We start from the raw sequence: 26,311 nt of genomic DNA, 5'->3' as shown, positions 1-26,311 counted from the left end.
AATACCTATGCATGGGAAGCCTGCAAACTAGTGATGAGCTACGAGAGATCTTCACAGTTCCGGATCTAACTACAGATGTGTGCCTTCAGCTCAACCACTCTGGGATTCATCATCTTGGGCAAGTGTAATGGGGTTCCTTTGTATCTCATTGTCCATGTTTTCATGTAATCAACAACAACATGCATGTTCGACAAGATACATGCTATCCTAGAACATCACTACTGCCAACCATTGAGATGGACAATTTCCTTATACACGGTACCAAACTTGGAATACAATGTCCGCATGACTATGTCACGGGACAATACTTCATCCAGTATTTCCTTCTTCAACTCCACTCGGATCGATGCTGTAACGAGTTCTCCTCCCTATTTGGCCATCTGTAACTCCTTATCGATCTGCTCATTCTCTGCTATTAGCAAGCAAACACTCGAGCTAGTGTCTTCAACATATTCTCTCATAGCATCAACCAATGATGTTGGATGCTTGTGCATGTCAGAAACGATCACTCATTACTCAAACTACGCAGGAGATGTGTGATCATCCTTTTTCGACACTCTATGAGATTGCACAACTCTATCTTGGGACTCATCGAATGAGATGTTGTGCATCTCTCCCTCCAGATTGTCTCCAAGGATTTCAGTGTCTCCTTTGTCGCTTGGGACTTGCTCCGCTTTTGGATTTGGTGAAGCTGGTGGGTTGACCTCTTGGTGGTGAGGCATGAGGTCAATATCTTGTTCTAACTCTTGTTGCTCCATATCTGTATCCATTTTATCAAGTGCTTGTTCAATCTATTGAGAAAAGTCCTAATCTTGTGATTTCTCACCCAATCTGCTCAGTGCCAACTATTCAGATGAATCGACTACCTGTACAGGCACAGTTTCATCTATCTATACATGTTGGTCCCCCTGTTGTACATGTTTCTATTGCGCTTCCTTCTCCCATCTCCATAGCTCCTATTCCTTACAGAGTTTCTCCTTCAACTCATGCGACTCCTTCTCTGTTTCCTCCATTCTCTATTTTTCTCTCTGCATTTATGCATTTCTCTTGTCGCGTTGTTGCCTCTTCACCAATATTGCTAAAGCTCCTTTCTGCACAAGTGGGTCTACTCAGAACTTGCAGCTTTGTTCCTCCTCTATGCTGACGACAATCTTCCTCTTACCTTTGTCGCACATCGGTATGTTTACCTCTGCTACTACTATTGCTGGTGCTCTCCTCGATGCTACTTCATGCTGCTTCGCTAACCATTCCAAAGCAATACCAACTGGTTCATTGGGCCTGGGGAAACTATAACAATATCTCCATGGGTCCTCCTCCACCCAATGGCATGCCTCGTGGATCAACTGAAATTGTACTCTCATGCAGTGATCTTTTACAAAACAATGTGGGTCATATGGATTGTAGTTTCGGGCATCGAATGGATATTTCTTGATCTCCTCTACTTTGACATCCCCATGCTTGAAATTCCGTACCTTGTATAACCCGATCCATAACAGAAGAGTGGACCAAGGTCCCTTCTTCTTCTGGTGCACCCTACCTGACAGTCTTGCCGAGATGTGGTATGATACTTCCTGCATAATAAGCTTGTCCAAGGAAAACTTCTGTAGAAAATGTGGAGGCTTCTCTTCCTTGTACATCCGTATCAAGGTGTCAGACAGTGAGGCATACAAATTTTCTATACCGATCAGTTCCTCCATTGTTGCCTTCAACATGCAAGGTGGATCTTGTTCAAATATCATCTTGTACACCGGGTGACAAAATGATCGAGCAGTTGTGTGATAACTCCTCTAAAGCTGCATTCAGACAACATTTTACAATAAGTGTTCACAGAGGTCTCTGCTCATGTCCATCCTCACTTCAAGCTCGAGAACTCCTGATGGGCACAGATTGCATCCAAGATGTAAGCAAGCATGTAGATTTCTTCTTGTTGACCTTTGGGTGGTTGTTGAGCTCTTGTTACCTATTCCTTCAGCCTGTGAGCCAACATGTTGGACCAGTTGCATGCTTTTCCTTCACTGGCCAATTGGTCCAACGCAATCATTGAACTCTGTGTGAAGGTTTACGTGCTCTCTTGGCCATATAGGTGACATGAAAATATGACCAAGTATTGATACGCCTTTTGCAATATCTTTGTTATGTAAACCTGGTTGGGTGTCATCCTGAATTTATCCAGCTCCTTCACCTAGTTCTTCAAGGTATCCCTGGAGTTGGCATTACTGTTGGGTAGGCTGAAAGGTGTCTCCATGGTGATCACGGGCTTTGACATATGATACATCTATTCATAATCCTATGCCTTAAAGGAACAAATCTTTGTCCCACTAACACTTCTCAATGTCATCATCTCAGGATTAGTGTGCAAGACGATCCAATGTATCATGTGCGCACATGGGAACACGGGATACCTACATGCAATCCAGTACAAGTCAAACTTGTGAATGTTCACATAGACTTGGCTATCTTCGAGGTCTTCCCCAAATTTTCCTGTGAACACATCATTGACCTCTTTCCATTTCAGCTTGATGTCCTTGTCTACAATCAACTTAGTGTCTTCATATATCAAAAAACTCATAGACACTCGCTCAACTACTGCTCTGGTTGCGCTTCCATCGGTGTCCTAGGATCCTTCTCTCTTGGAGGCCATTGATCCTGAACTACTGAGAGATGGAAAAACACCTACTAGATCTGGAGACATGGTGACATGCATGGAAAGAAATCTGTCAGCTAAATCAAAACTAATCTTGAGGAATGACATGCAACATACCTGCAAATTAACTGGAAAGGATTACACAATCTTTCCTGGGGGGCCAGGAGACAGGGTTCCGTAACTACACAAAAGGTAGTCTGGACTACTGGAAGGTTGGTTGGCTACCAGAATTGCACAATGCACAATCCAGACTGGTCTCCTGGCTGCTGGGATTGTGCAATGAACAATTCTAAGTGGCAAGGGTTGTAGTTCCAGTGACTAAATTGCGCAATTTTTTGGGCTAGCAGTCACTGCCTCTCATAATTGTGCAATACAAGATTGGAGGACAGTCACTCGGCAGAAATGTGAATTTTCTGGGAGGAAGGCAGAGCCTTCCCTTTCAGGATTGCGCAATTTTGTCTTGGTGACTCAGACTCCAGGCCAAGGTTGCCTAGACTTACTGATGGGAAAATTAAAGAAAATATGAATGTGAATGCATCGTGATATTGAGTGTAAGCAAGAGTGAATGATTATGTATTCAAACAATGAATGAAAGATTTATGAAATGAAACAACATGAATGTGTGTGAAGTGAGTTGCCGAGTCGGTGACCGTTCATGCAAAATAGTGTCATGCATGCAACAACACTGAGATGCTAACAAAAACCAAAACAGTGCTAGTAGAAGCTAAAATGCCTGCAAACGACAGAAAGAGTTCACAGAAATCAAGAAGAAAACAATCACACAAACCAAAACACAAAAGGCGACAAAAATGCTGCAAAAGACAAGTTAAATGGACTTACCCAGAAATAGTTGAGTTAAATGTCTCGAAGACTCCTGAATGTGTTGTGGCATGTCAGAGCTCCAAGATCGATGTGAAGAAGTGAGCTCTGAAGCATCGAATAAATTGATTGTCATGACACGCATGCCACAAATCTAGGAAAAAGAGACACTTGGAGGAAAGATTCTAAAATGATCTTTTCATGTAACCTCCAACTACTAAAAATAGATCCCTAAAATATAGGGATTCCTTTTGCATGTTTCTTTTTTCTATTTTGGTAAAAATCATCCCATGCATACAAGTCAATTTTTCTTGGTCTCGGGTGGAACTGGTCAACCCGATGGCACATGCAACAGCCTGCTTGACTGAGCGTAGCTTTTGTGCAGTTTCTAGGAGGAATTTTGGCTGGCTACCCAGAGGGATTGTGCAATTTCTAGGCTGAGTTCCCAGGTTTTCATAATTTCTAGGCTAAGAAGTCCTACTGGGTTAGATTGCGCAATTTTTTGAGGGAAGGTTGACTGACAGGATTGTGCAATTCCTAAGCCCAATAGGCTGCCAGTCAGGATTGCATAATTTCTAGATAGAAGGTTAGTTCCCCGCTAGAATTGCGCAATTTCTTGAGGGAGTTGCTCAACTTGCATCTAGACGAAGTTTGAGGAAGCAGCGTGTGAGAGGAATGCAACAGGAAATCATTTACACGTTGTCATGCTACTAGAAAACCACTGAAGCTTGTCATTTCATTTTCATTTTCATAACTATGCATAGCACTTATTCATTTCAGAGGCGAAAGAGGGATCCTGACTTATTGAGAGCAGAAGAGGTTGTTCCTTCAAAGAAGTATTTTTATACACCTCTAACATGCTTGTTAATGTTTCTCCCCTCTCCTTACTCTACTTTACTGAGCTGACAAGGGTTAACCCAAAAATAACCGACTAGAGTAGGTGACACTAGTTAGCACGAAAGCGTTGTGTTTCTACCAAGGTTCAGTTCGAACAGTACATATTTTCCATCGACGTATCATGGACTAAATATATCAAGTTCTTCATACAGAGGTCGGATGACAGATAACCAAGTAGTGATAGTTGCACAAGGCCTCTTTTACTTTACCTAGCTTGCTTCAAGAGTCACACACGATTCCATGTGAAACTAACCTACGAGCACAAAACAAGAAAACAACAACAAAACAAAGCAAAAGTATAAGTAAACATGAAACTAAAGCAAGTAAGTAAACAAGCAAGCAGACAAACAAACATGTAAATAAAGTAAGAAGACAAGCATGCAAGCAAACAAACGAAAAGCAAACACTACTCCTACTCCTAAGCTAATAGTGCATGGGCCTGATCACATGAAGTGATACTTCCAATGCAGCCACTAACGCATTGGTTGACGTATGTTGGTGAAGGCATGGCTCACGAGAAACACAGCTGTGTGAACCACAGAACAAAAGCGAGTGCAAGTGCATGACATACAATCTGTGGACTTATCGTGGTGTTGTGCGACACTACGTGCATTTGTTAAGCATATGCATACTCTTGAATCTAACATGCAAGAAAACAAAATAAACAAAGACAACTTGCATCATGCACATGTGCTTTCAAAGTAAGATTCTTCCAGTGCATAAGCAATAGGATCATGTAGTTCAAGTGGAGGAAGTATGATCTGTGTGTGAGATGGATATTCAATGCATACAAATGAGTGATGAGGAGCCTTGGGTGTTTCAACAATCTCCTGATTGGATGTGAAACCAACCTCAGGACAACAAGGGCCTGACATAACCATCATCGCGGGCTGAATTCCCTTGACAGTATGGGGGATTTCAATGTTGTCGATAGATAAATCAACATAAACAGGTGTCTTCAAAAATAAATTGTGATAGAATCATCATCGTGATCGAATACGGGAGTAAATAGATCACGACAACTACGATCAAAAAAATCAATGATTTTATCGACATCCTCATGATTTGATGAATCAAACAGAGGGGTAGATGTGAAGCAGACAAATTCGCCCTCTGTGTTTCTGGAAAAAGTAGATGGAAAGTCAAGTGGATTTTTAATGAATAATTTACCCTCTCCGTTGTCGAATGATGCACTAACATCCGATGTGTCCTACGAATGATCAATAATGGGTGCATCTGTGGATGGAGATACACATGAAAAATCATGGATGGAAGGTTCACCAAAGATGTCAGGAAAGAATGGAGGAGGCTCAGATAGAATGGAATCATCTTTTGTTGAGTGTTGATGCTCAAGCTCCCAGTCATACTCTTCATGAATGACAGTGCATGTTGGTTCTGCAACACCAACTCCATCGATGGCTTGATCCTCATTCACAACATGTGTAGAGTCTGGAATGGAAGAACACAAGATAGTATCATCTGGAGGATCATCCCAGTATGAATATGGAGGTTGAGGTACGAAATGCATATGAAAATTAAATGGACTCACAACCAAATCTAGGCCAAAATTAAGCGAAGTGATGGTTGGAGGATGTGAAAGTTGAACAGATGTGTGTACCTATTCTCCCGCATCACTTTGTAGTGGTGGAGTTGTTCGATGAGGGGACGAAGGAAGATCACTAGTGACAGTGACTATATACGTATTTGATGGTGCAGCTCCATCACTGAAGTATGTTGAGCGCGGTTTGAACTCAAACTTCTTCTTGGGATGGATTGATTTGTTAAGGCAGTACTCGAACCTATCCCAAAGGTAAGGAAATTTCATCTGGCTTTTTGGAGCCGCAAAACACAGAAGCACTGCCAAAGATCCATAGGCGATTCATGCGGGCCCTTCCATTGTTGTAAAAAAATTTGGTCAAGAGGTTCTGGATCAAAATGACAGAAATTAGATTCAATGATATCACAAAACTGCTCAAGTGAGTGCACGTTGTCAGCCGGCAGGCTACATCACCACTGTAGTAGGGATTCGCAAAGTGTGTATACAAGTAGCAGACTAGCCTATTTTTCATAACATCCATATTCCTCGTCCAACATGGCGAAGAAGTCTTGTATTACACAGGCCAGGCCACTTCGCCTTCACCATCATACGTGAATTCATACAAGAGATAAAAAACTCCCTCGTGATGTTGATAACTTGGGCATGCGAAAAATATCGTGGAGGGGTGAGTGTAACAAAATCCATGATATATGTGCAAAGGTTCAAAACAAGATGAGAGGACACAACTTGTCATCTAGCCCTCCTTCTAGCACCAGAAATGTTGACGGTGCTAGACCCGCCAACATGTTAGGGGATCTCCCCGGTAAGAAGTCCCAACTAGACCTTAGACTGTTTGGTGGACGAGTCCCATAAGTGGGTCGTACAGTATCGCCTTGACCGTGGTTTTTCACAGAGACAAATAAGATGTCCTTGTTGGTAACAAGGGTGTGACATATGCAATAACTCAAGGAAGGTGCATGAGCGGTTCTAACACATGGACGGTGAGGTGAGCGCGCCCCTTGGAAACCTGTGAAAGCACGAAGTTAAGAAGGGAACACACGAGCTAAGATGCATCACAACATGGAAGGAAAGTAATCTAGAAATCCAAAGTGATGGTTAAACCAACAGCACATTTCAGTAAGATTCATACATACATATACAAAAAATAGCTACACATACCTACGTAAGAAAACAGATACATATATCATTTAGAGTAAACAAGATAGCTAAAATACAATATGACATATGCATTAAACGTGTTGGCTCTTTTATATTAAGAAGCGTAAGTTCCATTCATACAATACAACCATGACCAATTACTAGTTCCGGCAGTGGAACATTACAGTCATTTTTGCCTCCTCTACCAAAGAGATATACCATCTCTGCACGTTGGAGAAGCCAAGGCTCGTTACAATACTATCCAAGCTCTCTCTAAGATACTCCTATCAGAATCTTGGCAGACCAAAAGCATCTACAATGAGTTATGAGGGACTATATATAGTAAAGGGTGGGGTCGCCCTTAACATTCCCCTTTGTGACAGTTCATCTACCCTCATGACTCTTCATCTTCTCTATCACTGTTACATCCAACTATCGACACTTGAACATACACTTGACAAGACATTACATACAATCTGCACATGTACCCATGTGAGACAAAATGCTTGAGCAAGCCATGCAAGACATCAGTATGACTAGGAAAACTGTGGGAAGACCAGCTCTTCAACATCTTCACAGTGGTCCAGAGTAGAGAACTAATGCCAAGCTCAGTAGTTCACAATGGTGTACGTGTACTCTAAGGTGACATCTTTCTGGAAAAGAACTCTTGCCTCCATAGCATCTAGGTACACTGCTTGAGCTCCGCTTTCCAAATCGTCTAATAACATGCGCATTATTATCTTGAGTGCAACCAACCCAGCAACATATTGATGCATGGTGTCTACACTGATCACCAAGTCTGGGCTGGTGGCTATGTGCATCAACTTGTCAAAGTACAAGTCAAGCTACAGTCAGACCTGTGCCTTCGTATTTTCTTGGGTGAGTGTCCCAATAGATGGGATTGCATGTGCATGCACAACAACATACATGCTCCTGAATACCCATCCATGGGAATCACCCAAACTAGTGATGAGATGCAGGAGATCTTCTTAGTTCTGGATCTTACTCTGGATGCATGCCTTCAGCTCGACCGCATTGAGCTTCATCATCTTTAGCAAGTGTAACAGGTCTCCCTTGTATCTCATTGTCCATGTTTGCATGTAATCAACAGTAGCATGCACGTTCAACAAGATATGTGCTCTCCTAGCACATCATTGTTGCCAACCGTTGAGATGGAAAACTTCCTTATGCATGGTACCACACTTGGAATACAATTCCCACATGACTATGTCAAGGGACAATACTTCATCTAGTATTTCCTTCTTCAACTCTGCTTGGATGGATGTTGCAACTGATTCTCCTCCCTGCTTGGCCATTTGTAACTCCTTAGCCATTCACTCATTATCTCCTATGAGGAAGCGAACACTTGAGGTAGTGGCTTCGGAATATGCTCTGGTAGCATCAGCCAATGCTGTTGGATGCTTGTGCACATTAGACACGATCACTCGTTGCTCAAACTATGTAGGAGATGTGTGATCATCCAAAGTCGACACTCTGCGAGATTACACAACTCTATGTTGGGACTCATCGAATGAGATGTTGTGCATCTCTCCCTCTGGATTGTATCCAAGGATGTCAGTGTCTCCTTGGTTTCTTGTGACTTTCTCCGCTTTTGGATCCAGTGAAGCTGGTGGGTCGACCTCTTGGTGGTGAGGCATGAAGTCGATATCTTGCTCTAACTCCTATTGCTCCATATTTGTATCCGTTTTCTCAAGTGATTTTACAATCTCTTGATCAAAGTCCTACTCCTGCAATTGCTCACCCTGTCTGCTTGGTGCCAGCTATTCGGATGAGTCGACTACTTTTATCGGCGTAGTTTCATCTATCTGTAAATGTTGTGCCCCCTACTGTACCTGTTCCTATTGCGCTTCCTTCTCCTGTCTCCACAGCTCTTGTTCCTTCCAGAGTTGCTCCTTCAACTCATGCGAATCCTTATTTGTTTCCTCCATTCTTCATTCTTCTATCTTCCTTTATGTGTTTCCTTGATTCGTTGTTGCCTCTTCACCTCTATTTCCAAAGCTACTTTCTACACAAGTGGGTATGCTCGGAACTTGCATCTTTGTTCCTCTTATTCACTTTCGAAAATATTCCTCTTTCCTTTGTCGTGTGTCGGTATGTTTACCTCTGATGTTGTTGTTGCGTGCTCTCTTGGATTCTTATTCACGCTGCGTCGTTAACCATTCCACAACTATGCTGACCAATTCATTGGCCCTGGACAAACTGTAACGATATCTCCATGGGTCCTCCTCCACCCAATGATATGTGCCATGGATCCACTAAAACTGTACTCTAGTGCAGTGATCTATTACAAAACAATGTGAGTCATATAGATTGTAACTTTGGGCGTCGAATGGATATTCCTTTATCTCCTTTGCTTCGACATCTACATGCTTGAAATTATGTATCTTGTATAACTTGATCCACAATGGAGGAGTGGGCCAAGGTGCCTTCTTCTTCCGGTGCAGCCTAGCTGACATCCTACCAAGAATGTGCTATTATAATTCCTTCATGACGAGCTTGTCCAAGGAAAACTTCGACAGAACAAGCAGAGGCTTCTCTGCGTTGTACATCCATATGAAGGTACCGGATGGTGAGGCATACCAATCTACTATATTGATCAGTGCCTCCATTTTTTCCTTCGACATGCAAGGTGGATCCTGTTCAAATATCATCTTATACACTGGCCTGGTAAAAAAATGATCGGACATTTGTGTGATAACTCCTCTGAAGCTACATTTGGACAAAATTTTACAATAAGTGTTCACAGAGGTCTCCACTGATGTCAATGCCCACTTTAAGCCTCAGAACTCATGACAAGCACATATTGCATCCAATATGTCAGAGGACATGTAGATTTCTACTTGATGACCTTTGGGTGGATGTCGATCTCTTGTTACCTATTCCTTCAACCTGTGAGCCAACATGTCGGACTAGTTACATGCTTTACCTTCACTGGCCAATTGTTCCAACGCGATCACCCAACTCTCTGGGAAGGTTTCCGTGTTCTACTGGCCATACAAGTGACATGGAAAGATGACCAAGTATTAATACACCTTCTGCAATATCTTTGATTTGTAAAACGGGTTGGGTGTCATCTTGAATTTGGCCAGCTCCTTCACCCAGTTCTTCAAGATATCCCTGGAGTTGGCATTATTGATGGGTAGGTTGAAAGGTGTCTCCATGGTGATCACGGGCTTCGACATATGATACATATGTTCATAATCCTCTGCCCTAAAGGTAGCAATATTTGTCTCCTTGAAACTACTCAATGTCATTGTCTCGAGATTAGTCTATAAGACGATCCCATGTATCATGTCTGCGCATGGGAACATGGGTTACCTGCATGCAATCTGGTACAAATCGGACTTGTGAATATTCACATAGACATGGCAGTCTTCAAGGTCTTCCCCAAATGTGTTTGTGAATGCATCACTGACCTCTTTCCATTTCAGCTCGATGTCCTTGTCTTAAATCAGCTTGGTGTCTTCATAGATCGGAAAACTTGTAGACACTCGCTCAACTAATACTCCAGTTGTGCTTTCGTCAGTGTCCTTTGATCTTGCTCTCTTGGAGGCTATTGATCTTGAACTACTGAGAGACAAACGAACACTTGCTAGATTTCGAGACATGGCGACATGCATGGAAAGAAATCTGTCAGCTCAAACCAAAGCAAACTTGACGAACGACATGCAACATACCTGGGGATTGACAGGAAAGGATTTCACAATTTTTCCTTGGAGGCCGAGAGGTTGGCTGTCGAAACTGCAATAAAGGAAATATAGGATTCTAGGAGATTTTCTACCTACTAGAATTGTGTGATGCACAATCCAGACTCATCTTCCAGCCGCTGGGATTACGCAATGCGCAGTTCCAGCTGGCAAGGGTTGCAAGCCCAGCGATTGCATTGTGCAATCTTATGGGCCAGTAGTCACTACCTCTCAGAATTGCACAATACAAGACTAGAGGACATTCACTAGGTAGAAATGCACATTTTCTGGGAGAAAGGCAACACCTTCCCTCTCAAGATTGCCCAATGTTGTCTTGGTGAGGCAGAGTCTAGGCTAAGGTTGCCCATACCCGCTGATGGGAAACTCAAAGCAAATGTGAATGTGAATGCATGGCGATGCCGATTTTAAGTAGGAGTGAATGATCATGCATGCAAATAGTGAATTAAATATTTAGAAAATGGAAAAACATGCATGTGTGTGAAGCAAGTCGCCGAATCGGCGACTGTTCGTGCAAAACAATGTCATGCATGTGACAATAGTGAGATGCTAATGAAAACTAAAATGGTGTTAGTACAAGCTAATATGCATGCAAATGACAACAAGAATTCATAGAAATCAAGTAGACATCACTCGCAGAAGCCAAAACACAAAAAGCAACAGAAATGCTGCAAAAGACAAGTTAAGCGGACTTACCTGGAAATAGCTGAGCTGGATGTGTTGAAGACTCCTGGATGTGTTGTGGGATGTCAGAGCTCCAAGATCGATGTGAAGAAGTGAGCTCTGAAGTGTCGAATAAATAAGTTCCATGCTCATTACGCCCATGCCACAAATCTAGGAAAAAAAGACACTTGGAGGAAATATTCTAAAATGATCTTTGCATGTAACCTGTAGAAGCTAAAAATAGATCCCTAAGATCTAGGGACGCTTTTTGCATGTTGCTTTTTTCTATTTAGGGAAAAATTAGCCCATGCATGCAAGTCAAGTTTTCTCGGTCCTGGGTGGAACCAATCAACCCGATGGCACATGCAACAACCTGCTTGACTAAGGGTAAGTTTTGTGCAGTTTCTGGGAGGAAGTTGGGCTGGCTACCCAGAGGGATTACATAATTTATGGGCTGAGCAGCTGACTGCTACGCAGGATTACGCAATTTCTGGGTTGAGTAGTCTTCCTGGGTCAGATTGTGCAGTTTTTCTAGGGAAGGTTGACTGATAAGATTGTGCAATTCCTGAACCCAGCAAGCTACCAGTCTTATAAAAATAAACTCATTGACATATATTATAAAAATAATATTTATTTTCTTGAATAAGTACAAATATCAGAATTACATTTATGAAGACCGAACTAAATTACATTTCCTTCAGCACTCCCGCTTAACTAGGGAAGTATTCATACAACATTACAAGGTCTTTGGCTATGTTTCAATATTGAAGAATTTACATAAGAGAAACATTATTTGCAATCCGTTTGTTATAGCATCATAATAACCAACATTGTATCCACAGCAAGGCCTTGACTGACAACTCTATCTCTCAATAGATCATAGCACAATGTTGGTGAGACCAATGACTTATAGACACCTTAGTCATTATCTCTCAAGGTATATACCCACCTAGTTGTTCACTGAGTATGACCTTATAGGAATATTCTTATCTTGGGTTCCCATCCCTCAAAGAATATCAGTCATATTCCCTACTCTTGTCTTGGATGCCCTAAACATCCTCAAAGAGTATCGGATTCCAGATGATTACCCAATCCTCTTATTCTTTCTTCCAAAGTGAATACAAGAATGTTTTGTCTATCACTTCCTCTCAATTAAGGAAGGCATGCCCAAGTATCCTTTACAAGGTACTTGTCTAAGTTCCTTTATAATTGGGAACTTGTTATAACTCCCTCTTAGCTAGGAACTTGTCCATTCATTAACAAATTCTTCTTCATGGGTCCTCCAACTGCTTGATCTCCTTTCTTCCTTTGATGTCATGAATTCTTTGTTTGAAATTCTTATTGGTAGAGCACCATCCATCGATCACTTTCCTTCCTGGTTTTTCATGTCATTGCTTCCTTCATGGAAAGTGATCTTGTCATATATTAGGTTCTCTTGTCATCTGGTTATTCCTTTTCATCTTGTCTATGCTTTGGACTACTCTTCACATGGATTTTTCTTTTACTTTCTTATTCCCATGCTTTGATATCGTAGCACTTCATGACTTCATCCTGATATTGGTTCAATCTAAATGGTACTTCTCTTTGATGGCTTCTTCATCATGAAATCTTTGTAGAGTAGAATTAGTTATCTGCACTTTTCATATCTCCAAGTCCTTTACAGGTGTCAAGGTTCCTTTTATCATTTTCTTTCTTTGTCAGAGTTATCATGCCTTCTTTGGGGAGACGTCGTCAAAGTATCTTTTCAGATAGTGATTCTTGGTGATCATGGTGTTCTTCACATGCTTGATCTCTTTCTTCATTTTATTCTTCTTGGATAGATTGGTCAACCACCTTATGCTCCTTCTGAGAGCACTTCTTCATTTCTTGCTTCTAGGACTAATCAACATTCCTTCTTCACTTGCTTCTTAGTTAGCAATAGTATACTCATTATGTGACTTTTTCTTTTGTTAACCTTCATTGCATTGCACTACATGCCTTAGAGCATGTCATTGGTGAAAGAGATTCTTTCCTACTTGATCATGTCATAGAACTATTCCCATGACTCAATAATATACATATGATAACATGACTAAAATTTGATGCATACATACCTCATCTTGATTCTCCTTTGATCATCTTAGCTTGATTTGGTTGTCCTTGGTGTGGCCCTTCTTGCTTCATCTTAGCTTTCTTGCACATCATCATTTTATTGAATCCCATGAATTGGATTCCCAATGAGACGTTTGCTTTTGTTTATGAATCTTCTTTTGAAGATTCCATCATAGGATATTGAAGACCCTTACCCTGCAAATGTTTCTTTCATGTTGATGATGGAAGTCTTATAAGATTCTTAATCATGATCAATTTTCTTTCATTGTGGATGAGGTCTTATTCTAGGTATGCTCCTTCTACATGAATATCTTGAGCTATATGTATCATGCTCCTATATTCTAGAAGATATTTCTAGCCATGCATTTTGTTCTCATTTAAAATGCTCTTTCTATATGGGTATCTAGAACTCTATGTACTTCATGCTTCTAGATTCTACAAGATGTTTCTAGCCATGCAATTTTATTCCTACATGCTCCTATCCTACTCAAAACTTTGAAAGAAGACTTTAAGTAAAGATTTTTACTTAGTCATCGTAAAGATCTGGAGGATCTTCCTTATTTTTCTTATTTTATTCTTCTTTGACCTCTTGAGTCATGTGAGATTATTCCCTCTTTCTTTTGTTGTTGTTGTCCTTCTTAAGTTTAGGACAATTCCTTTTGTAGTGTCCATATTATTGGTATCCAAAGCATTGGTCTTTGGACATATATATTTATTTTTGTTCTTCGTAGACCAAATTTGACAAATTTCCCTTTCTCTTTGCCATGGTAGAAAATGCTTGCTCCTTTGATCCCACATCTTCCTTGCCTTTGAGTCTGGTTTCCTTTGTTTTTCATAAATACCACATTTCACTTAGTGTAGTAGCTTCCTTATTGGCATATATGCTTGATGTGAAGTTGCCCCACTCCTCAAGTAGAGCATTGAGTACTACAATTGTGATTTCTTTATCGGACGTGACTTCCCATAGCTCTTAAAGTTTATCTCTCATCTTATGGATCTTCATGAAGTAGGGAGATATTCCTTCCTTTGATACCTTCAACTTCTACAATTCATTTCTTAGAGATATCACTTCTCCAGCTATCGTTACCGAGAATAGCTCTACTAGTTTATCATAGATTTATTTTTGTTTCAAATTTGGAGACATTAGGAATGAGAGAGTCCTTGATAGATTCTATTAGAATCCTTTTAGCTCTTGTCTCATCCTTATTTTACTTGGCTAAGGCTTGGGTTTGTTCCATAACAAGGATAGTGATATTCCCTTTGATATGTTCTAGAAGTTCATTCTCCTTGAGAATTAAATTAGTCATCTTCTTCCATGTAAGAAATTTATTGGTACCTACGAATTTGTTGCTTTCCTTAAAAAAAGATATTGATGTATATTCAGAAGGGGATTATTGTAGTAGCTACAACTACCCTCCAAAATTTTGGCTCACATGCAAATTTCAGAGCCTACCTTGGATCCTATGATGGATAATCCTTGGTCACTTGTTGGTAAGATAATTATTTCAAGCTCACCTCCTTGATCTTAAGACTTTTCCGTGTTCTCATCTTTATGTAGCATGTGTCATCTTTGGGCATAGGGGTTGTTGTTTTTCATGCAAAGGGAATGTTGTTTTGCTTCAATGGAATTGTGTGTGTATGAGTGGTTTTCATCACATAGACATGTTTCACACTCACTTCATGCACTATTTTCAAGAAGGTTGTTTCATCAAGCAAAGTATGTCTTATGCATTCCGGATGGTCTACATTGTGTCACTAAGTGTCTGTGTGCGATCACAATCGATTCCTATAATTGTTTACATCTGTTTGACTGATATGAAACTTAACCATTTCCCAAACAACCTAGCCTCATTCATCTTCCCGGAACTTTTCACTTTTCCTCTATAACCATCAAGCTTCCTCCCTTGCCTACTGAAACCCTGCAGCCTGTAGAGACCCCAGCCATCACTTCCCTCCAGAAATGCACAGAGCAGTTAGGCAGCCAACACTACTCTCTAGAAATGCTTAGAGAAGTCAGGAAACCAACACTTCTCTCCATAAATGCACAGACAAGTTAGGCAGCCAACACTACACTCCATAAATGCGCAGAGCATTCAGGCACCCAACACTACTCTCGAGAAATGCGTAGAGTAGTAAGGCAGCTAGGACTACTCTCCAAAAATTCATAGTGCAATTAGGATGCCTTGCATTCATAAGTTTCGCAGAGTTGTCCTCCTAGGGCACCCATCCCACAGCATTGTCCTATGCCTCAAAACTGTGCAGTGTTGTCCAAGTTGTCATGTCGGTATTGCATGCAAAAACTACACAAATGGGCCTCCCATGGCCTCATCCCAACATCAATCGCTTCCCACTGAAACCGCATTGATCCATCGCCCAGTGAATATAGGAAAAGGTGACATGCTAAGATCAACCACAAGGAGTCAAGGAGAAAGATGAAGATATTAAGTGATGGTAAAGGTCAGGACCACATGAAAACTTCGTCGGATGCATGATTATCTTAATGATAAGTATGATAAGTAATTAAAACCTATTGAATTGAGGCTTCTGTGATCCATAATTGTTGTAAGAAGAAATTCGGCATAAATCACATGTAGAAAGACCTTTGTCGACGCATTTTGAACCAACTAGTGTGGTTCATCATCAGGACAAGTTGAAGAAACAGATCCAACTTTGCAAAGTTGGATTTGTTTCTTCAACTTGTCCTAACAATGAACCACACTAGTTGGTTTGAAACGCGTCGACAAAGGTCTTTCTACATGTGATTTATGCCGAAGTTCTTCTTATAAATAAAACATTTTTAAGTACATCTCTTACTTGAATTTGCAAGAATTCTTGTCATTGTCATATCATCATGTCTTCAGTAGCATGCTTGTGTGAAAACACTGAAAAAGAATTTCATATGTTTCCTCTACATGTCTTGCTTCCTTTTTACTTGTTTGACCAACTATCATCTTCGGCATGTTGATTTCTAGGTCACGCTTGCGACCTCGTTCTGGTGATGTTGAAGTTTGTGTATGAGTTTTTTTTCTATGTAAACATCTATCGCACTCACACATGATGTTGCAAGCACTGTCATGCAAGTGTCGACACAATCATCCAAAGGTCTATCCGAAGTGTCACACTTGTCACTTTCACCATTAGACAGTCCCGTAGTCAATCACACTGAGACATGTTGTCTTGTTGGTTTAAGATGTCTTTTTTTCAAGTCATGTTGAGTGTGTTTTTGCAAGGTCATGTATACACAAGTTCAATCACTCACACACTTAACCATTTTTCCAAATATCTGTCAACCAAACCACCCTCCACTAGTTGGGCCTCCGCTGACCTACACTACATAGTCTCAACCCTCAGTGACCAAGTACTGCTACCCAGAATTGCGCAGAGCTTGAGGCTACCTCCTCGGAAGTCTGCATTACGCAATCTTGGAATCAACCTGGCTGACTGTCACCTAGAACAGTGTAGAGGTTTCCAAATAATCCATCTCAATTTGTGCTACCGACAAGCCAATCCATGAAGCATCCCACTAGTCAACCGAACAGTTTGACCGGGAAGTGACCCTAGGCTTCACTCCTCCCCAAAATTGTGTAGAAGTTGTCAGCATGCCTACCTCTGCTGACTGAAGAAATTGTGTAGACATGAGGGACAAGCACTCACTACATTGTCTCTTAAAATTGTGCAATTCTACCAGTTAGTCCCCCTAGTAGCTAGCCTACTGATCCTCCTGAAAATTACGCAGTTTTCTTGGACTTTCCACCAACTTCCCGACATCTCGCTCAGCCTAGAAACTACACAAACATGTCCTACATGACTACCTCCCAGTTTTGTGTAGTTTTGGATAGCAAGCTGCCGCAACCCACTCCCATCCTCCCCTAAAAATATGTGCATTTTTCACTGCCAGTGTCCTCTGCTACCCACACTGCCTTCCTGAGAAAAATTGCGCAGTTTTACCTCCCAGCTAAATGAGATCCCCCATAATGTCATTGTTGTTCCGGACTCCTCATCCCAGCCTCCTAGTGACCTCTGTACAATTTTTCTTGATAGTTCCCCATAGCCTCGCATCTCGACTAACATGTGCTCTATGTTGTTTCAGAGCTTTTTCCTCTCTCTCGGTCACCTGCACCCAGAAACGAAAGACAATGCATCATGGTAAACTAGGGGATTTCTAGATTTGATGTCATGTCGCCATGAGTGATTGCAAAAATAGGTACATGGATGAGACATGACGCAATGATGAATGGGATGAATAAGGATCACATGCTGGTATACTTTCTCGCAGTTGGACGAACACACGGAGCATACCAAGTAGAAATCACAGGAGACACATGCACATCCATGAACTATCAAGCGAACACCAAGACCATTAAAGACTTTGTGCACTCTACCAAATAGAGGTGAAGCTATGGTACACCATAGGCACGCTCACCACTCACAAAACAACATCTCGACATGAACATCATAGCCACCATGTGCATACTAGCAATGTCATGTTGAGTTGTGTCATGAGTCGCGTCAGCCACATCACTACTTTGGGTCATAACTGCGTAATCAATGTAATGTAACATGGAAGTCCGAGAGACCCATGGATGAATTCAAAGAGTCATGTAAGTCAAACAGTCATGAGTGAAGTCGAACAGTCACAAGGGTCAGTTTCACCCTTTTCTATATATACCCGTCATTGGTACATACAAAGGAATTTTCACATTGGCTCCTCCCACATAGCCTTGAGAGTCTGTAATCATTTCTTTGAGGAGCGAGCAGTGGCTCCAACACCCCACTATAGGGTTTAGTGATGTAATGGTGTATGGATTTGTCTTGGAACTTTTGCTTAATTCAGAAGCTTGTTGATAGGCCAACACGTTTCCATACATGTATTGTATTCATTTGTAAGACTATTCTTTGGATGCTTGTAATGCATGATGCTTTAACCTGTATTAAGACAGTTGAACTATTTTGATCATTTCAGTACATATGCTGGTGCAAATGTGTTGTATTAATTGTTAATGTTGCCTCACCTGTGTGGAGTACTCCATCGAGCACTCAACATATTCATTCTCGTAATCTTGTTATAACGACCATCACACTCGTGTGGACTATTCGCTGGGTGTTGTACATGCTACCTATTCACTTTTTTTTGTGATTGGAATCCATGTGGACTAATCCATCAGAAGTTGCACATGTCCTACTGTGTTGTGTGTCGACTTGAGACTCATCTTCACTCTATCCCTTTGTAGTGAAAGAACCTTGAAACAAGCAACACTAGGCACTCATCAGGCACATAAACCTCTATGTTCGAAGACTAAGTAAACCACTCTCATGCTCTAACAAGCAAGAGCTAAGGCATATCTTTAAGATAATGGAAATTGGGCCATCATACTGGATGGGACTCCTACACCAAATGATGTGAGTTCTAGTTGGTACTTCATACCGAGGAGATCCCTTCAATGTTTGTGGATCTAGCACTGTCAACATTTCTGGAAATAGAAAGGGGGCTAGATGACAAGTTGAGTCCTCCCAAACTATTTTGAATCTCTACATACTTATCATGACTAAACACACAATTTATCTTCTAGAGTGTATGTCTTATGGAAACGACTTTCAAATCTTGGAAGATCTCTAGAATAACTTGTCACATAAAACATACGATGGTGGAGGCCAAGCAGCCTTCGTTAGACATGTGGTTGGTGTTGTAGCTTTTGTGTAAGGTGTGAAATATTTGAAGATTACATGACTTGCGTGTTGTTCACATACATGCTTCGAGGGAACCCACTGCATTGGTGTGCCACACCGCCTGAAAAATATATTCACTCTCTCCCTCATCTACTCGTAGAGATAGATTGTACTTTCAATCATTTTGACTGTAAAGAACTTAGTAAAGAAATTAAAAATTATGGAAAGCACTTGATGAATCCATTGAGAAATTTCACACACGCTTTTTTAATCTTGCATACCAATTTCTTGAAGATGAAATTGATTGGAATTTCTCGATGGAAGATTTAAGTATCTTCTTTACATATCTGAAAACCACCAATTCTTAGAATCATTCATACCCCTCCCATCATACCTCGGTGTTAGAGTTGCCAAATCTAAGATGGATGAGGTCACTATCACAAGCGATTTTCCATCCCCTTCTCATCAAACAACTCTAGCTCCGCAGTGCGAGGTGGGAGAAGGTGTGCACACATTTGTTGAACAATCACATCCTTCTACTCCACCTATTCTTGGTATCTATGCCAATTTGGCTTGCAAGCCTGCTAGTTGTCATGTGGATTCATTCCCTCACCCTTCGTCCCTGTGTTCCATTGATCCTTTGGATTGTACTATCTTGTGTTCTTCCATTCTGGACTCCACACTTGTTGTGAACGAGGATCGAGTTGTCGACAGAGTTGGTGTTGTGCATCCAACCTGTGTTATCATTCATGATGAGTGTGTGTGGAAATCTAAAGAAGAACACACAGTGAAGGATGACTCCCTTCCATCCGCATCTCATCCGTTATATCCTAACATCCTTTGTGACTCTGCCACTTTTGATTTCCCCTATGAAAACTCATCTCCGGATGTTTCTACTTTCGATAATTCACAGGACACACCAAATGTTATCTTATCATTACATTGCGGAGGGGGCACATCTTCCTCTAAAAATATATCCCATATGTCATTTTTCATTTTTGAAAACACAGACAGTGAACATCCTTGTTTCTAATTTACCCATCTGCATGATTCATCAAATCACGAGGATGTCGATGAACATCCTGAATTTTCTGATCATGGTTGTCATGATCTTTGTACTTCTTCATTTAACCACGATGTTGATTCACTCATTGTTAATCTTCCTAAGCCACTGGTCTCCGATGATCTATATATTAATGAAGTCAAAACCTAGGAGGTTTTCGAGGTACTTCAGCCTAGACTGATGGTTATGTCAGGCCCTCATTGTCCTGAGGTTAGTTCCACTTCCGATCAGAAAAAAATTTAAACACCCAAGGCTCCTGATCACTCTCTTCTTTGCATTGAAGAACAACCCAACACACATATTTTGCTTACTCCACTCAAATCACATGATCCCATCGCCTATGCACTGGAGGAATCATACATAGAAAGCACACTTGCAAGGCATAATTTGTCTCTCTTTCTCATGTTTTCTTGTATGTCACAGGTAAAGAGTGTTTGGTCTTAATTGTTAAATACTTCTTGTTCACTGGTTTACATGCATATTTTTCATGCCTCCGCCAGCATGGGTTATCCAATCCATTGGTGGCTACATTGGAAATACCGCTTCACATGAGTAGGTCCATGCATTGTTTAGCGTAGAAGTAGGAGTAGTCTTTGCTTCTTTCATTTCTTTGCTTTCTAGTTTTCATGTCTGTTTTCTTGCTTACTTGGTATGGTTTTCTTTCTTGCTTTATTTTCTTACTTGTTTTGCTTTCGCTTTACTTCTTCTTTTTCTTTTTTCTTTATTTCACCCATAGGTTAGCCTCCCATGAAACCGTGTTTGGCTCTCAACACAAGATTGGAAAACCTAAGAGGAATTGTATAGCTATCAACATCTAGTTATTTGTTGTCCTCTCTCTTTAAGAAGAACTTGTTATCTTCAGTTGATGATTCCTCGATGGAAAATATGTTTTGTTCAAAGTGAGTCTTGGTGAAAACACGACGCTTGCATTGTTAACTAGTACCACCCACTCTAATTAGTTATTTTGGGTTAACACTTGTCAGATCGGTCAAGTAGAGCAAGGTGAGAGTGAAAACCTTAACAAGTATGCCAGAGGTATACATAACATACTTCTATGAAGGAACAACCTCTTCTTCTCTCAATAATTTAGGATCCCTCTTCTGCCTCTTAAATAAATAAGTACCTATGTATAGTTCTTTGAAAAAATGAAAAATGAATAAGGTGAAAGAAGAGAAAGGATTCCTGTGCAGAGAGGTGATGCAAGTAAATTCACGAGGGTACTGACTAGGCTCACTGGCAGCGGAGTGATGCTTGTTTCCTATGTGACTCTATCAGGGTACTATCTAGGGCTGCTGGTAGCGAAGCAACTCCAGAGATGAAACTTAAACTCTGACAGTTAGATTACTTGTGCATCAATATACCCTCATCCCTAATCAAAATAACTAGGTTGACTTGGCTTGGAATGTGTGCTGACCGATCAAGAGGATGTTAGAGACTACATATTTCACACAAGCTAGTGTGGAAGCCATCATGATCAAGGAATCGAACAATAATTTTAGAAGGGTTAGACTTGATTTTCATGAAACAAGGTCCATACAGAGAGCTAGAGTTCTACCAGTTTGTTGCCAATGTTGTAGCGGCTACAACCAGCCTCCAAAGTTTTGGCTCACATGAAAATTTCAGATCCTACCTTGGATCCTACCATCAATCATCCTTGGTCACTTGTTGGTAAGATGATGATTTCAATCTCCCATCCTTGATCTTAATAATTGTCTGTCTACTCATCTTTATGCAGTGTGTGTCATCTTTGGGCATAGGGGTTTTTGTTTTCATGCAAAGGGAATGTTGTTTTGCTTCAAGGGAATTGTGTGCGTATGAGTGGTTGTCATGACATAGACATGTTTCACAGTCACTTCACGCACTCTTGTCATGAATTTTGTTACATCAAGATAAGTATGTATTATGCATTCTAGATGGTCTACATTGTGCCACTATGTGTTTGTGTGCAATCACATTAGAGTCCTATCACTATTTACATTTGTGTCGCTGATATCACACTTAACTATTTCCTAAGAAAACTAGCCTCATTTAGCTTCCTAGAACTTTGCACTTTGCTTCTGCAACGATCAAGATTCCTCCATTGTGTGCTAAATCCCCGCAGCCCATAGAGACCCCAACAATCACTAGTCTCCATAAATGCGTAGAGAAGCCAGGAAACCAACTCTACTCTCCAAAAATGCACAAAGCAGTAAGGTAGCCAACACTGCTCTCTAGAAATGTGCAAAGCAGTCAAGCAGCCAACACTGCTCTCCAGAAATGCGCAGAGTATTCAGGCTTCCTCAAATTTATAAATTGCATAGAATTGTCCTCTCACAGCCCCCATCCTACAACAATGTCCTATGCCTCAAACCTGTGCAGTGTTTCCCAAGTTGTCATGTCAGCCTTGCATGGAGAAACTGCGCAAATGGGCCTGCCTTGGCTTGATCTCGGTAGCAGTCAATTCCCACTGAAACCATGTTGATCCATCGTCCAGTGACTACAAGAAAGGGTGACATGCTAATATAAACCCTAAAGAGTCGAGGAGAAGGAAAAAGTCAATAACTAATTGTAAAGGCCACGACTGCATGCAAACTCCGTTGGATGCATGATCATCTTGAGGGTAAGTATGGTAAGTAAAGAAAACCTTTCTAACTACGTCTCTTAGTTGAATTTGCAAGACTTCTTGTCATTGTCATATCATCATGTCTTCAGTATCATACTTATGTAGAAACACCAAAAAAAAATTCATGTGTTTCCTCCATATGTCTTGCTTCCTTTTCACTTGTTTGACCAACTGTCATCTTTGGCATGTTGATTATTATTTCATGCTTGCGCCCTTATTCTGGTGACGCTGAAGTTTGTGTATGAGTTGTGTTTGCTATGTAAACGTCTATCTCACTCACACATGATGTTGCAAGAATTATCATGCAAGCGTCGACATGGTCATTTGAAGGTCTATCCGAAGTGTCACACTTGACGCTTTCACTATTAGATAGTCTCGCAGTCAGCCACACTGAGACATGTTGTCTTGTTGGTTCGAGATGTCTTGTCGTCAAGTCATGTTGAGTGTGTGTTTTCAAGTTCATGTATACATGAGTTCACTCATTCACACACTTAACCATTTTTCCAAATATATGTCGACCGGACCACCCTCTATCAACCAGACCTCTGCTGAGCTACACTGCGTAGTATCATTCCTCAGTGACCAAGGACTGCTACCCAGAATTTCCCAGAGCTTCAGGCTACCTCCCAAGCAGTCTTCACTATGCAGTCCTAAAATCGACCTGGCTGACAGTTACCCAAAACCGCGCAGAAGTTGCCTAAGAAGCAATTTCAATATGTGTTGCTTGCAAGCCAATCCATCAAGCCTCCCGTTGGTCAACCGAAGAGTTTGACTAGGCAGTGACCCCAGGATTCACTCCTCCCAAAAATTGCACATAAGATATCACCATGCCCACATCTACTAATTGAATAAATTGCGCAAAAATGAGGGACAAGCACCCATTTATTGTCACTACATTACCTTTGAAAATTGTGCAATTCTATCAGTCAATCATCCTGCCAACTGGCCTACTGCTCCTCCTAAAAATTGCATATTTTTCTTGGACTGTCCACTAGATGCGCGACATCCCACTCAACCTAGAAACTAAGTAGACATGTCCTACGTGAATGCCTCCCATTTCTGCACAGTTTTGGCCAACAAGCTCTCACATCCTGCTCCCAGCCTCCCCTGAAGATCTACTAGTTTTCGAAGCCAGTGTCCTCTACTTCCCACACTTCCTTCCCGAGAAAAATTGCACAGTTCTACCTCCCAGCTGAGCGAGATCACGCAGAATGTCACTATTGTTCTAGACTGCTCATCCCGGCCTCCCAGTGACCTCTGCGCAATTTTTATTGATAGTGTCCTGAAGCCTCGCATCCCAGACTGCCATGTGCTCTGCTATGTTTCAGAGATTTGTTGTCTATCCCAGTTACTTGCACCTATAAAGGAAAGAGAACGCATCATGGTAGACTAGGGGATTTATGAATTTCATGTCATCTCATCATGAGTGATTGCAGAAATAGGTACATGGATGAGACATGGTGTGACGATGAATGGGATGAACAAGGAGCACATGCTAGAAGACTTGCTCGTGGTTGGACGAACACATGAAGCATAACAAGTAGCAAGCGAAGCAAACACATACGCATGCATGAAATATCAAGAGAACACCAAGAACATAAAAGACTCCACACACTTTGCCATACAAAGGTGAAGCTATCATACATCTGGGCACACTCATCAGTCAGCGGCACAGCAGCTCGACACGAATAGCAGAGTCAGCAAGTGCATACCAGCAGTGTCATGTTGAGTTGTGTAATGAGTTGCCTCAGCCACATTAGTACTTTGGGTCATGACTTTGTAATCAATGTAATGTAACATGGAATTCCAAGATACCCATTGATGAAATCAAAGAGTCATGTAAGTCGAACAATCATGAGGGAAGTCGAATAGTCACAAGGGTCAGTTTCACCCTTGGCTATATATACCCCTCATTTGTAAATGCAAAGGAATTTGCACCTTGGCTCCTCGCACATATCCTTGAGAGTCTGTAATCGTTTCTTTGAAGAGCAAGCAGTGGCTTCAACACCTCACTATTGGGTTTAGTGATGTAATGGTGTATGAATGTGTCTTGGAACTTTCACTTAATTCAGAAGCCTATAGAGAGGCCAACACGTTCTCATACATGTATTGTATTCATTTGTATGACTATTCTTTGAACGCTTGTAATGCATGTTGCTTTAACCTATTATTGGGAATGGGATCCCCCAAGGAGAGTTTTAGGGCTAAAAGCCCATGTTTTCGGTCAATTGTGTAACAAAGTTTTAAAGTCTTTGCATTTTGTGGTCATGAAACGCAAAGGTGTCAAGAGTCATAAAGGGTTGTCCCCCTTATTTTGTAAAGTGTAAATTTGGCTGTAAAGATCCACCCATGGTCCACGGACCATGGGATTGTATAAAAGGGAGCTAAGTAAGTAAGCTCCAAGTAGTTTTGTAGAAGAAGACAAGTCTTGGATTCTTGGTAGAGAAGTCTAAGTGTTTCAGGTCTTAGCGTAGGTAGAGGCTTTGCAGCTGAGTGTCCAGAGGCCTAGGGTATAAGTATGTAGCTGAGTGCATGGACCCCTGCAGTTGTGTGCGCAGGGTGGATAGAGTCTGTAATAATTTGAAGATATCAATAAAGAGAAGTATTCTACAAATTTTGTGTATTTATTTCCTGTTACTGCATCCGGTTATATTGCGTTTCGGGTTTAATTTATAATGCTTATGTGATGTGCGAATATATGTGATTATATTGGTTAATTGAACGCAAGTAAGAATATCATATTACGCGGTGCTAATTGTGATTTTTTACTAAGATAAGTAAAACACTTAAGATAATGTAGGAATCTATACAATACACTATCATAGCAGTGCAAAAGTGCCTTGATCGCAGGTTAAGGCTCTGTGAAGGTCAATCGTACAACTTCGCGGAGGTACTAAAGGGTGAAACAAAGGGCTAGACTGACAAACTCCTAAGGCTTAGCGACCTACGTGAAATTAGGAGCATAAGGTATAAACTGATAGCACGACCATCTCAGGGTGTGGAAACTTGGTTCCAACATCTCCCCATACTGCTTCGGGTGAGACTTCAGTGCGTGCTCCGCGGGCTGATGCCAAAAGGGCCAGTAGTGTAGGGATTTGTTTGGCTAACTAACGTTGAACTTGGATCAGGCCCCACGTAGCCAAAAAATGGTTCCGTTGTCGGGACCGAAATCTGCATGAGAGATGTGTGATGTCATATCACTCGAATCCAACTAAGAAAGAGATCGAAGATTGGTTGGACAGGAAGATCCACGAATTCGCGACGCGGGAGAACAGAAATCCACAGCTGACAAAGGAATAATGGCTGGATAGGTACCTATATACAGAAATCCATGAGATCTTTTTCTGTTCCTTTCCAGTTAAGTTATATGAGTGGATTGTGAAGCTAACGGATAACCAAGGAAGGTGGACACTTGACGGTCCTATTATTTGGACCCCGGAGTTAG

Source organism: Pinus tabuliformis, chromosome 1_2 (assembly GCF_031772625.1).
Source record: "Pinus tabuliformis cultivar Carrire ecotype Pingquan chromosome 1_2, CPIR1, whole genome shotgun sequence".
In the NCBI taxonomy this organism is placed as follows: domain Eukaryota; kingdom Viridiplantae; phylum Streptophyta; class Pinopsida; order Pinales; family Pinaceae; genus Pinus; species Pinus tabuliformis.
Note: the sequence above shows the minus strand (reverse complement) of the source record.